Source organism: Crinia signifera, chromosome 11, assembly GCF_055691185.1.
Source record: "Crinia signifera chromosome 11, ASM5569118v1, whole genome shotgun sequence".
NCBI lineage: Eukaryota > Metazoa > Chordata > Amphibia > Anura > Myobatrachidae > Crinia > Crinia signifera.
In genome coordinates, this window is record NC_139227.1 from 56,846,674 (window position 1) to 56,861,058 (window position 14,385).

Sequence of the window (14,385 nt, forward strand, 5' to 3'; positions counted from 1 at the left end):
GGTCGACATGGGAAAAGGTTGACATGGTTTTAGGTCGACAAATGCGGCAGGTTGACATGGGGTAGGTCGACAGGTTGCGAGGTCGACATGTTTTTTTTTCACTGGTTTTTGAGCCGACATGTGTTGACAGGCGGTATTTCATGCCCTACCATCCAGTAGGGCGTGGTGGGAGAATAAAATAGTATGCCAAGCACAGCGAGGCACCGTGCCCGAAGCATTGTGAGCGAAGCGAGGGGCTGCGGTTGACTTCCAACTGTGTCCATATCGTCTGTGTCAACATTCAGTGAAAAAACCTATGTTGACCTCGCGACCTGTCGACCTAACCCATGTTGACCTAACGCATTTGTCGACCTAAACCCATGTCGACCTAGACACCTGTCGACCTTCACCCATGTCGACCTAGAACCCTGTCGACCTTGCTGTCTGTCGACCCAACGGTGTCGACCTAAGTTGGGTCGACAATACGATCCACACGCCAGCAGATGTGGTGCTGTACACTCATCTCCCCTCAGTAATGTCCCCATCAGTAGATGTGGCACCGTAAACACATGTCTTCCCTCAGCAATGTCACCAGCAGCAGATGTGGTGCCGTACAGATGTCTCCCCTCAGTAATGTCACCAGCAGCAGATGATGCGTTGTACAGACGTTTCCCCTCAGTAAAGTCACCAGCAGCAGATGTGGCGCTGTGCAGACATCTCCCCTCAGTAATTTCACTAGCAGCAGATGTAGCGTCATACAGATGTCTCCTCTCAGTAATTTCACCGGCAGCAGATGTAGCACCGTACAGATGTCTCCCCTCAGAAATGTCATCAGCTGCAGATGTAGCACCGTTCAGACGTCTCCACTCAGTAATGTCACCAGCAGCAGATGTAGTGCCTTACAGACTTTTCCCTCAGTAATGTCACCAGCAGCAGATGTAGCGTCATACAGACGTCTCCCCTCAGTAATGTCACCGGCAGCAGATGTAGCACTGTACAGATGTCTCCCCTCAGAAATGTCATCAGCTGCAGATGTAGCGTCATACAGACGTCTCACCTCAGTAATGTCACCAGCAGCAGATGTAGCACCGTACAGACGTCTCCCCGCATTAATGTCACAAGCAGCAGATATAGTGCAGTAGAGATATCTCCCCTCAGTAATGTCACCAGCAGCAGATGTGGCACTGTACATACTTCTCCCAGCAGCAGATGTAGTACCGTACAGACTTCTCCCCTCAGTAATGTCACCAACAGCAGATGTGGCGCTGTACATACTTCTCCCAGCAGCAGATGTAGCACCGTACACACATATCAGCAGCAATGTCACCAGCAGCAGGTGTGGCGCCGTACAGATGTCTCCCGTCAGTAATGTCACCAGCAGCAGATGTAGCGCCGTACAGATGTTCCCCTCAGTAATGTCACCGGCAGCAGATGTGGCGCCATGCAGACATCACCCCTCGATAATGTTACCAGCAGCAGATGTGGCGCTCTGCAGATATCTCCCCTCAGTTATTTCACCAGCAGCAGATGTAGCGCCATACAGATGTCTCCCCTCAGTAATATCACCAGCAGCAGATGTAGCGTCATACAGATGTCTCCCCTCAGTAATGTCACCAGCAGCAGATGTAGCAACGTACAGATGTCTCCCCTCAGAAATGTCATCAGCTGCAGATGTAGCACCGTTCAGACATCTCCACTCAGTAATGTCACCAGCAGCAGATGTAGCGCCGTACAGACTTTTCCCTCAGTAATGTCACCAGCAGCAGATGTAGCGTCATACAGACATCTCCCCTCAGTAATGTCACCCGCAGCAGATGTGGCGCCATGCAGATATCTCCCCTCAATAATGTTACCAGCAGCAGATGTGGCGCTCTGCAGACATCTCCCCTCAGTTATTTCACCAGCAGCAGATGTAGCGCCATACAGATGTCTCCCCTCAGTAATGTCACCAGCAGCAGATGTAGCACCGTACAGACTTCCCCCCTCAGCAATGTCACCAGCAACAGATGTAACACTGTACAGATGTCTCCCCTCAGAAATGTCATCAGCTGCAGATGTAGCACCGTACAGACTTCTCCACTCAGTAATGTCACCAGCAGCAGATGTAGCGCCGTACAGACTTTTACCTCAGTAATGTCACTAGCAGCAGATGTAGCGTCATAAAGACGTCTCCCCTCAGTAATGTCACCAGCAGCAGATGTAGCACCGTACAGACGTCTCCCCTCATTAATGTCACCAGCAGCAGATAAAGGGCGAGATGTACTAAAGGGAAAATGCGGTAAAACCCCCGTTTTACCGCATTTTCCGATGTACTAAAACCCGTTCGCCACGTCACCGCAGGGCAGGGTATCGCCACCTTTGGGTGGCGATACCCTATAGAAGCCTATGGGCTTCTTTTCGCCGCCCGCCGCGTCGCCGCAACCCCGCCACCTCGCCGACCCCCCCTTTCCCCCCTCCCTTGGGCTTACCTTCTTGCAGGTCCTCCTGGACCCCGGAAGGTAAGCCCTTCCTCCCCCTAGCAACGCAGCCGGACGTCCTTCCGGCTGCAGGGGGAGGAGGAAGCGCCGGGGACAGCTTGCTTAGCTGTCCCCGGCGTGAAAGCTGCAGAAGCCGGCCGGGAGGTGACGGAGACCCCCCGCAGACCACAGTGCAGGTATCGCGGGGGGCCTCCGTCACCGCATCGCGATGCCAGCCACATATGTTAGTACATATGCGGCGGCATCGCGTTGGGGGGGGCGCGAAGGGCGGCGATGTATTTTAATACATCCCGCCCATAGTGCAGTAGAGATATCTCCCCTCAGTAATGTCACCAGCAGCAGATGTGGCACTGTACATACTTCTCCCAGCAGCAGATGTAGCACCGTACAGACTTCTCCCCTCAGTAATGTCACCAGCAGCAGATATGGCGCTGTACATACTTCTCCCAGTAGCAGATGTAGCACCGTACAGAGTTCTCCCCTCAGTAATGTCACCAGCAGCAGATGTAGCACCGTACACACATATCAGCAGCAATGTCACCAGCAGCAGGTGTGGTGCCGTACTGTCAGTAATGTCACCAGCAGCAGATGTAGCGCCGTACAGATGTTCCCCTCCGTAATGTCACCGGCAGCAGATGTGGCGCCATGCAGACATCTCCCCTCAATAATGTTCCCAGCAGCAGATGTGGCGCTCTGCAGATATCTCCTCTCAGTTATTTCACCAGCAGCAGATGTAGTGCCATACAGATGTCTCCCCTTAGTAATATCACCAGCAGCAGATGTAGCGTCATACAGACGTCTCCCCTCAGTAATGTCACCGGCAGTAGATGTGGCGCCATGCAGACATCTCCCCTCAATAATGTTACCAGCAGCAGATGTGGCGCTCTGCAGACATCTCCCCTCAGTAATGTCACCAGCAGCAGATGTAGCGCCGTACAGATGTCTCCCCTCAGTAATGTCACCAGCAACAGATATAGTGACGTACAGACTTCACCCTTCAGCAATGTCACCAGCAACAGATGTAACGCTGTACAGTTGTCTCCCCTCAGTAATTTCACTAGCAGCAGATGTAGCGTCATACAGATGTCTCCCCTCAGTAATGTCACCGGCAGCAGATGTAGCGTCATACAGATGTCTCTCCTCAGTAATGTCACCGGCAGCAGATGTAGCACTGTACAGATGTCTCCCCTCAGAAATGTCATCAGCTGCAGATGTAGCACCGTTCAGACGTCTCCACTCAGTAATGTCACCAGCAGCAAATGTAGCGCCGTACAGATTTTTCCCTCAGTAATGTCACCAGCAGCAGATGTAGCGTCATACAGACGTCTCCCCTCAGTAATGTCACCGGCAGCAGATGTAGCACTGTACAGATGTCTCCCCTCAGAAATGTCATCAGCTGCAGATGTAGCACCGTACAGACTTCTCCACTCAGTAATGTCACCAGCAGCAGATATAGCGCCGTACAGACTTTTCCCTCAGTAATGTCACCAGCAGCAGATGTAGCGTCATACAGATGTCTCCCCTCCGTAATGTCACCAGCAGCAGATGTAGCACCGTACAGATCTCTCCTCAGTAATGTCACCAGCAAACAGATATAGTGCCGTACAGACTTCCCCCCTCAGCAATGTCACCAGCAGCAGATATGGCGCTGTACATACTTCTCCCAGTAGCAGATGTAGCACCGTACAGAGTTCTCCCCTCAGTAATGTCACCAGCAGCAGATGTAGCACCGTACACACATATCAGCAGCAATGTCACCAGCAGCAGGTGTGGTGCCGTACAGATGTCTCCTGTCAGTAATGTCACCAGCAGCAGATGTAGCGCCGTACAGATGTTCCCCTCCGTAATGTCACCAGCAACAGATATAGTGACGTACAGACTTCACCCCTCAGCAATGTCACCAGCAACAGATGTAACGCTGTACAGTTGTCTCCCCTCAGTAATTTCACTAGCAGCAGATGTAGCGTCATACAGATGTCTCCCCTCAGTAATGTCACCGGCAGCAGATGTAGCGTCATACAGATGTCTCTCCTCAGTAATGTCACCGGCAGCAGATGTAGCACTGTACAGATGTCTCCCCTCAGAAATGTCATCAGCTGCAGATGTAGCACCGTTCAGACGTCTCCACTCAGTAATGTCACCAGCAGCAAATGTAGCGCCGTACAGACTTTTCCCTCAGTAATGTCACCAGCAGCAGATGTAGCGTCATACAGACGTCTCCCCTCAGTAATGTCACCGGCAGCAGATGTAGCACTGTACAGATGTCTCCCCTCAGAAATGTCATCAGCTGCAGATGTAGCACCGTACAGACTTCTCCACTCAGTAATGTCACCAGCAGCAGATGTAGCGCCGTACAGACTTTTCCCTCAGTAATGTCACCAGCAGCAGATGTAGCGTCATACAGACATCTCCCCTCCGTAATGTCACCAGCAGCAGATGTAGCACCGTACAGATCTCTCCTCAGTAATGTCACCAGCAAACAGATATAGTGCCGTACAGACTTCCCCCCTCAGCAATGTCACCAGCAACAGATGTAACACTGTACAGTTGTCTCCCCTCAGTAATTTCACTAGCAGCAGATATGGTGCTGTACATAGATCTCCCAGCATCAGATGTAGCACCATACAGACGTCTCCCCTCAGCAATGTCACCAGTAGCAGATGTGGCGCTGTACACATATCTCCCCACAGTAATGTAACCAGCAGCAGTCGTGGCACCATAAACAAACATCTCCCCTCAGAAATGTCACCAGCAGCAGATGTGGCGCCATACAGACGTCTCCCCTCAGTAATGTTACCAGCAGCATATGTAGCTCACTACAGACGTCTCCCCTTAGTAATGTCACCAGCAGCAGATTTATCACCGTACAGACGTCTACCCTCACTAATGTCACCAGTAGCAGATGTAGCGCCATACAGACATATCAGTAATGTCAGCAGCAGCAGCAGATGTAGCCCTGTACACATTTCTTAGTAATGTCTATCTCCCCCCAGGCTGCAGATGTAGCACAGTACATACATCTCCCCTCAGTTATGTCACCAGCAGCAGATGTAGCGCCGTACGGACATATCAGTAATGTCAGCAGCAGCAGCAGCAAATGTAGCCCTGTACACACGTCTTAGTAATGTCTATCTCCCCCCAGGCTGCAGATGTAGCACAGTACATACAGTACATCTCCCCTCATTAATGTCACCAGCAGCAGATGTAGCACCATACAGGTGTCTCCCCTCAGTAATGTCACCAGCAGCAGATGTAGCACAGTAGAGACTTCGCCCTTCAGTAATGTCACCAGCAGCAGATGTAGCACTGTACAGACGTCTCCTCTCAGTAATGTCACAAGCAGCATATGTAGCGCAGTACAGACATCTCCCCTCAGTAATGTCACCAGCAGCAGATGTGGTGTCATACAGACGTCTCCCCTCAGAAATGTCACCAGCACCAGATTTAGCACCATACAGATGTCTCTCCTCAGTAATGTCACCAACAGCAGATGGAGCACCGTATACACATATAAGTAATGTCAGCAGAAGCAGCAGATGTAGTGCCGTAGAAACATCGTCCCTCAGTAATGTCACCAGCAGCAGATGTAGCGTAGTACATACATATCAATAATGTCAACAGCAGATGTAGCGCCGTACAGACGTCGCCCCTCATAAATGTGATCAGCAGCAGATGTAGCACCGTAGAGGTGTCTCCCCTCAGTAATGTCACCAGCAGCAGATGTAGCACAGTACAGACATCTACCCTAACTCATGTCATCAGCAGCACATGTAGCGCCGCACACACGTCTTAGTAATGTATATATCCCCCCAGGCTGCAGATGTAACACCGTACAGATATCTCCCCTCAGTAATGTCACCAGTAGAAGATGTAGCACAGTATTGAAGTCTCCCCTTAGTAATGTCAACAGCAGCAGATGTAGCACCGTACAGACATCTCCCATCAGAAATGGCATCAGTAGCAGATGTAGCACCTTACAGACTTCTCCCCTCAGCAATGTCACCAGCAGCAGATGTAGCACCGTACAGATGTCTCCCCTCAATAATGTCACCAGCAGCAGATGTAGCACCGTAGAGACGTCGCCCTTCAGTAATGTCATCAGCAGCAGATGTAGCACCGTACAGACGTCTCCCCTTGGTAATGTCACAAGCAGCATATGTAGCGCAGTACAGACGTCTTCCCTCAGTAATGCCTCAGTAATGTCACCAGCAGCAGAAGTAGCGTCATACATAGTTACATAGGGGGTTATTCTAGTCCATTCTTTCTGACAAAATCCTTCTTAGATGGACAAAACCATGTGCACTGCGGGTGGGGCAGATGTAACTTGTGCAGAGAGAATTAGATTTGGGTGGGGTTTTTCTTCAAAGTGAGATCTATATTGAAGTGTAAAATCATGCAGTCAGTATTTTCCCTGCACAGAAACAAAATAACTCACCCAAATCTAATTCTCTCTGCACATGTTACATCTGCCCCCCTGCAGTGCACATGGTTTTGTCCATCTAAGAAGGATTTTGTCAGAAAGAATGGACTAGAATAAACCCCATAGTTACATAGTAGGTAAGGCTGAAAAAAGACTTGCGTCCATCTAGTTCAACCTGGTATAGATATCCATTGCTGATTTGGTAGGTTCTGGTATTTTTCAGACAATTTATATTTCTTATTTGTACCCATGGATGTTTTTCTCCAGTAAATGTTTGTCCAACTTTGCCTTGAACGCATTTAATGAGCCAGCCGTTACCACCTCTCTGGGAAGAGAGTTCCAGAGTTTGACTGTTCTGACTGTAAAGAAATTCTTTCTACTAGCTGAATTAAAGATTTTTTCTTCTAATCTATACTCATGCCCTCGCGTCCTAGATTCCTTTCTAGTAGAAAAGAGGGTGTGTGACAGTTCCTTATATTGGCCCTTGATATACTTGTACATGTTGAGCATTTCCCCCCTTAAACGTCTCTTTTCTAATGTAAATAGTCCCAAATTGCTTAATCTCTCCCCGTAGCTTAAATTCTTCATTCCCCTAATAAGCTTTGTTGCTCGCCTTTGGACTTTTTCTAATTCTATGATGTCCTTTTTATAGTGTGGGGCCCAGAACTGTACTCCGTACTCTAGGTGAGGTCTCACCAATGCTTTATAAAGTGGCATAATTACCCTTAAATCCCTAGTTTCCATTCCCCTCTTAATACATGCCAGAATTTTGTTGGCCTTTTTTGTAGCTACATTAAAATGGGCACTACATCCTAGTTTGCTGTCTATTTGGACTCCTAGATCCTTTTCAAGTATGGAATTACCCAGTTCCTCTCCACTAAGGTTGTAACTTGCACACTGGTTGTGTCTCCCAAGGTGCATAACCTTACATTTATCTACATTGAACCTCATCTTCCATTTTTTTGCCCACTCATCTAGAATTGCAAGATCATTTTGAAGCATGGTGATATCTTCTGATGATTTGATGACTTTGCTAAGTTTTGTATCATCCGCAAAGATGGATACATTGCTGAGTAACCCTATCCCAATATCGTTAATAAAAATGTTAAACAAAATGGGCCCCAAAACCGAACCCTGGGGCACTCCACTTAGTACCGGTATCATATCTGATACGGCACCATTCACAACCACTCTTTGTTCTCTATTACATAGCCAATTCCCTACCCATCTGCAGATATTTTCACCCAATCCTAGGTTCTCCATTTTATTAATCAATCTCTTGTGTGGGACAGTATCAAATGCTTTAGCGAAATCTAGGAAAATCACATCTACAGCCTTGCCATTATTGAGGTTTTTGCTAACCTCTTCATAGAACCCTAGTAGATTAGTTTGGCATGAACGATTTTTCACGAACCCATGTTGGTTAGTACTGAGTAGACGGTGATGATCTAAATATTCCTGGATTCCATCCCTTAAAAATCCTTCAAATAGTTTACCCACAATTGATGTTAAACTAACGAGTATGTAATTAGCGGGATCTTCCTTTTTTCCTTTTTTGAATATTGGCACTACCTCTGCTATTCTCCAATCTTTTGGGTACTATACCTGATGATAGTGACTTGCTAAAGATATAATGTAGGGGGGTAGCTAGTTCATCCCTTAATTCCATTAATACCCTCGGATGAATCCCATCTGGCCCTGGTGCTTTATTTGTTTTGAGTTTGCTTAGCCTCAGTATTATTTCCTTCGGCGTGAAATCCACAATGAGATCTGGCTTATTTGTCCCGTTTGTGGTAAATGTTCGTTCCACAGTCTGCTCTCCCTTAGTAAATAGTGATGAGAAGAACTCATTTAACAGTTTTGCTTTTCCCTTGTCCTCAGTAACACTTTTTCCACTAGTATCAGTTAGTGGGCCTATGTTTTTCTTAATTAAACGTTTACTATTTATGTATTTAAAAAACTTCTTTGGGTTGGTTTTGCTTTCAGTGGCTATGCACTCTTCATATAATATTTTAGCTGCTTTGATTACCCCTTTACAAGTTTTGTTTGATTCTTTGTATTTTGCGAACGCCTCCTCATTCAAGTTGTTTTTATAGAATTTAAAGGCTCTGGTTTTATTGTTGATAGCTGACCTTACTTCTTTGTCCAACCATGGTGGCTTTTTTTGTTGAATTTACCTTTAGTTACTTTAGGAATGTATTCAATAGTTAGTGAATCAAGCACCTTTTTTAGAGTATCCCACATTTCCTCTGCATTTTTTCCCTCCATAACCGTTTCCAACCCAATTCCTGTTAGGGCTTCCCTGAATAATTCAAAGTTCGCTTTTCTGAAGTTTTGTATTTTTGCAGATCCTTTTTGATGTAATTTACTGAAGTTGATTTCCAGTGAAACCATATTGTGATCACTGTTCCCTAATTGTTCAATTACTTTTGTGTTTGAAACTAAGGGGGTTATTCTAGTTCACTCTTTCTGAGAAAATCCTTCTTAGATGGACAAAACCATGTGCACTGCAGGTGGGGCCGATGTAATATGTGCAGAGAGAATTAGATTTGGGTGGGGTTTTACTTCAAAGTGAGATCTATAGTGCAGTGTAAAAATAAAGCAGTCAGTATTTAACCTGCACAGAAACAAAATAACTCACCCAAATCTAATTCTCTCTGCACATTTTACATCTGCCCCCCTGCAGTGCACATGGTTTTGTCCATCTAAGAAGGATTGTGTCAGAAAGAGCAAACTAGAATAAGGCCCTAAGTCTGTGTTATTTGTTAATACTAAGTCCAAGAGTGCCTCATCAAGAGTTGGAGTTTCTACCGTTTGTGTAATAAACTGGTCTTTAAGTAAGCTTAAGAACCCATTGCTTCTTGCTGATTTACCTGTTTCGTTTTCCCAATCAATGTCGGGTAAATTAAAATCCCCCATAATTAATACCTGACCCTGATTTGATGCTTGTTTGATTTGGTTTAAAAGAAGAGACTCTTCCCTTTCGTTTATATTTGGTGGTCTATAGCATACCCCTATTATAAATTTGTAAAATTTGTTTTTTGTTTTTTTATTATTGTCGGTTATCTCTGCCCACACTGTCTCAGAGTTGTCGTCTTCCAGGTCTGTGCTCATATTTTTCTCACATGATGTTAAGTTATTATTATTTACATATAGGCACACACGCCCGCCCCTTCTATTTTCCCTGTCTTTCCTGTAGAGTGTATAGATCCCTCCATGTTTAATGCCCAGTCATGCGACTCATTACACCATGTTTCTGTAATACCAATGATGTCGTAGTCGTCCCTACTGATCACCGTTTCTAGCTCCCCGATTTTACTCACTAAGCTTCTTGCATTAGCCAGTAAGCATTTTAATTTATGTTTATTTTTAGATATGGCTCTAATATTGTGATTAGTTTCACACCAGGACCCATTTAAATTCTTTACTAGCTTCCTCTTTCCCCTCTCCCCTTCAATAGACTCTCTACAGGCCTCCCCACCATGCACACTGCCTGCCCTCTTTATAGTTCTGGGAATTCTTCCTCTGTCATTCCCTCCTTCCCGTATACTAAGATCATCTGTACCTAAGAACTGTAATGGGGTAACGTGACTGTTACAACATAACATTTTATTACATGACATTCCTGATGCACCCTGAGAGTTACCCCCGATTATACCCTTGCTATGTCCCAGGACTTTGTCTATGTCTCCTTCCCCCATATGATTCCTGATCCCAGTCCGGCTTCTCTCCCTGGTGGTCCCATAATGTCTTGCTGCCCCCCCCCCCCCCCCCCATCGCCTAGTTTAAAATCTCCTCCAACCCTCTAACCATCCTTCCCCCCAGCAACGCAGCCCCCTCCTCGTTCAGGTGCAATCCATCACGGCAAAAAAGATGGCGCCTGACCGAGAAGTCCGCCCAGTGTTCCATGAACACGAATCCCTCTTTCCTAAACCAATCCTTAAGCCACACATTTACCTCCCTGATCTCCATCTGCCTCCCTGAGCTAGCGCGTGGCACTGGTAATATTTCCGAGAAAATTACCCTAGATGTCCTTGCCTTTCATTTCTTATCTAATTCCCTATACTCTTTCTTGAGGACATCCCAGCTACCATTGATTTTGTCGTTGGTGCCGATGTGCACCAAGACCGCCGGGTTGCTCCCAGCCCCTCCCAACAATCTGTCGACTCCGTCCGGGATGTGCCGTACCCAAGCACCCGGGAGGCAACAGACCGTGCGGCGATCGCGGTCCCGAAAGCAGATTGCCCTGTCTGTTCTCCTAATGATGGAATCCCCTACCACCACTATCTGCCTTGGTACCTCACTAACTGTCATCCCGTTTGAGCTAGAGGGACCGCTCCTCTGGTTGCTAGAGGGAGCCGTCTCCTCCAGCTCCGTCATTTCGTCTATCCTCCCCCGAAACTTCGTCCAACCGGGCAAATTTGTTCGGGTGTGATAGATTTGAGATGTCGTTCCTGTCCCTCTTGTCCCTCTTGTTTCCCCTTCTAACCGTGACCCAGCTGGCTGCCTGATCCTCCTCCTCTACCAGTGACCCCATCTGCAACTCCTCCACCGTTTTATTTAGGCTTTGCTCAAGATTGTAAATGTCTCTCAGTCGCTGAACGGCCCGCTCTAGATCAGTGACCTGGGCTTCCAGGGCGGACGTTCGCTCACATCTCGTGCAGATGTATTCGCACTGGGACTCTTGCTCCAGGTGCGCATACATCTTGCACAACATGCACTGAGTGAGATTCTCAATCAGGGCCCCACCCATTTTATCTACCTCCCTGCGACTAACCCCCTAGTATACAATAGAGAGTTAAATTACAATGCAATTACACCAGTGGTGTAGCTACGTTTTGGGCGCCCCCCCGCCGTTAGGCGGGGGGCGCCCATACCCACCCCCCGCCGCCGCCCCGTCAAGTACCCGCCCGTGCCCCGCCGACCCGTCGCCTATGCTAACCCCCTCCCCCACAGTCTTACCTATCGCGCTGTGCTGGTCCCGGCGGCTCCGTTCTTCTGCAGAGGACCACCACAAAATGGCCGCCCCCATACAGCAGACAGTTTCAGAGAACTGTGTGCTATATGGGGGCGGCAATTTTGTGGTGGTCCTCATCAGAAGAACGGAGCCGCCGGGACCAGCGAGATACGTAAGAATGCGGGGTTTTGTGGGGGGGGTAACTATAGCACCGCAGCCCCCGGCGCCCCCACATGCACAGCGCCCCCCCGTGGTGGCGGGGGCTGCGGTGCTATAGTTACGCCCCTGAATTACACACTACAAGTTAATTTCTATCAAAATATAAGAAAGTTGATACTTATCTGTTCCTGCAGCTGTGTCTCACTCCTGGTGTCCTCAAACCTGATGTGTCTGCAGCAGCGACAGTAGGGCTCTAATCTTGTCCTCTGGTCTATTGCTGATACTGGCTGTCTTGCAGTCTGCTGGCACACCACTCTGTATCTGTCCGCTTCCTCTGTAATTTCTTCCAGTTGCATGTTTTCCTCAGTGGCCCACTCTCAGATCATGCAGCACACTGTATCTGCACTTTGTGGACCCTTTAACAGGTCAGGCACCTGGGCTTCAAGCAAAGAGAGAGAAAAAAAAAAAACAGAAACAGAAAGGACAGAAGCCTCTTGCAACCTGGTTGTACCCCTTCCTGGATGTAACTCCTTCCTGGATGTAACTCCTTCTTGGATATAACTCTGCACTTATTAAAATGGCACTTAGAATAAAATGGCAGTTCAAAATTCACAAGTTCAGACATCTCCCCTCAGTACAGACATCTCCCCTCATACAGACATCTCCCCTCAGTAATGTCACCAGCAGCAGATGTAGCGTCATACAGACGTCTCTCCTCAGAAATGTCATCAGCAGCAGATGCAGCACCGTACAGACTTCTCCCCTCAGCAATGTCACAAGCAGCATATGTAACACTGTACAGTTGTCTCCCCTCAGTAATGTCACCAGCAGCAGATGTGGAGCTGTACATGCATCTCCCAGCATCATTTGTAGCACCATATAGACGCAGGGCCGGCGCCACCACTAGGCAAATCTAGGCATTTGCCTAGGGCGCCGGCCACTGGAGGGCGGCATTTTGTGCCGCCCGGTTACCTGTCCTACGGCGCTGTGTATTTAAATCTGGCGGCGGAGGCAGCGGGGGTCCCTGCAGTCCATTAAAAATCATGAGCGCTATCCGCCGGGCTATGCGGAAGCGCTTCTAGGGCGGGATGTATCAACGCTTACCGTGGCGTTGACATCCCGTTTTCGCGTTCGTCACTTGTTCGCCTGATGTATTAATAAAGTTTTCGTTTTCTGTTGTTGAAAAAACTCCGCCGGGTTGAAGTATCGCGGAGTTTCCGGCGCGAAACATCCTCCCATTGGACAGCATTGTAGCTGAAGCGCTGTGTGATGTATTAACACTCGCAGCGCTCAGCTTCTCTTCCATATAATTCGCCTTATATTGCTGGCGAACTGTAGTTGTGCCAGTTCAATTATTAAAGTATAATGTACTTTTACAGTGTGTTATTTACCTTATGAAAACAGGTTGTGCTGTGGGATGTATTTTACTTGTATGGGAGGCAAGATTGGTTCTTTTTTGGAAGGTGTGAGGCACAGATCATCAGGGCTAGGCAAGAGGCAGTGAGGTGTGAGGCACACTGCCTCTTGCCTAGCCCTGATGATCTGTGCCTCACACCTTCCAAAAAAGAACCAATCTTGCCTCCCATACAAGTAAAATACATCCCACAGCACAACCTTTTTTCATAAGGTAAATAACACACTGTAAAAATACATTATACTTTAATAATTGAACTGTCACAACTGCAGTTCGCCAGCAAGTCAAACAAAAGCTGAGCGCTGCGAGCCAGGGAAACCCAGCCAGCAGCAGGACGCATCTGCGCATGCGCACAAAAAAAAAAAAAACGAAAAGATTCCGACGGAGGTCTGCATTACCGCAGACCTAAGAAACAAGGGGAAAAATCATACATAACGCGGAAAACTCCGCAAAAAGCCTGCGAAAACAGCACGAAAAAAAGGACTCCACTTCACTACAGAAATGCGAGTATTGATAAATCCCGCCCCTAGTGTGAAAACTCTGGCAGCACGGCGCACGCTGATCTCAGCCAATCAGCGTGCTGCCACAGCGCCGTAGGACAGGTACCCCCCGGCACCGGGGCGCCTCCACCCCGACTTGCCTGGGGCGCTCCGGTGCTGTATAGACGTCTCCCCTCCGCAATGTCACCAGCAGCAAATGTGGCGCTGTACACACATCTCCACTCAGTAATGTCACCAGCAGCAGATGTGGCGCCGTAAACACACGTCTCCCATCAGCAATGTCACCAACAGCAGATGTGGTGCCATACAGATGTCTCCCCTCAGTAATGTCACCAGCAGCAGATGTTGCACCATGCAGACATCTCCCCTCAATAATGTTACCAGCAGCAGATGTAGCACCGTACAGACTTCTCCCTCAGTAATGTCACCAGCAGCAGATGTAGCGTCATACTGACGTCTCCCCTCAGTAATGTCACCAA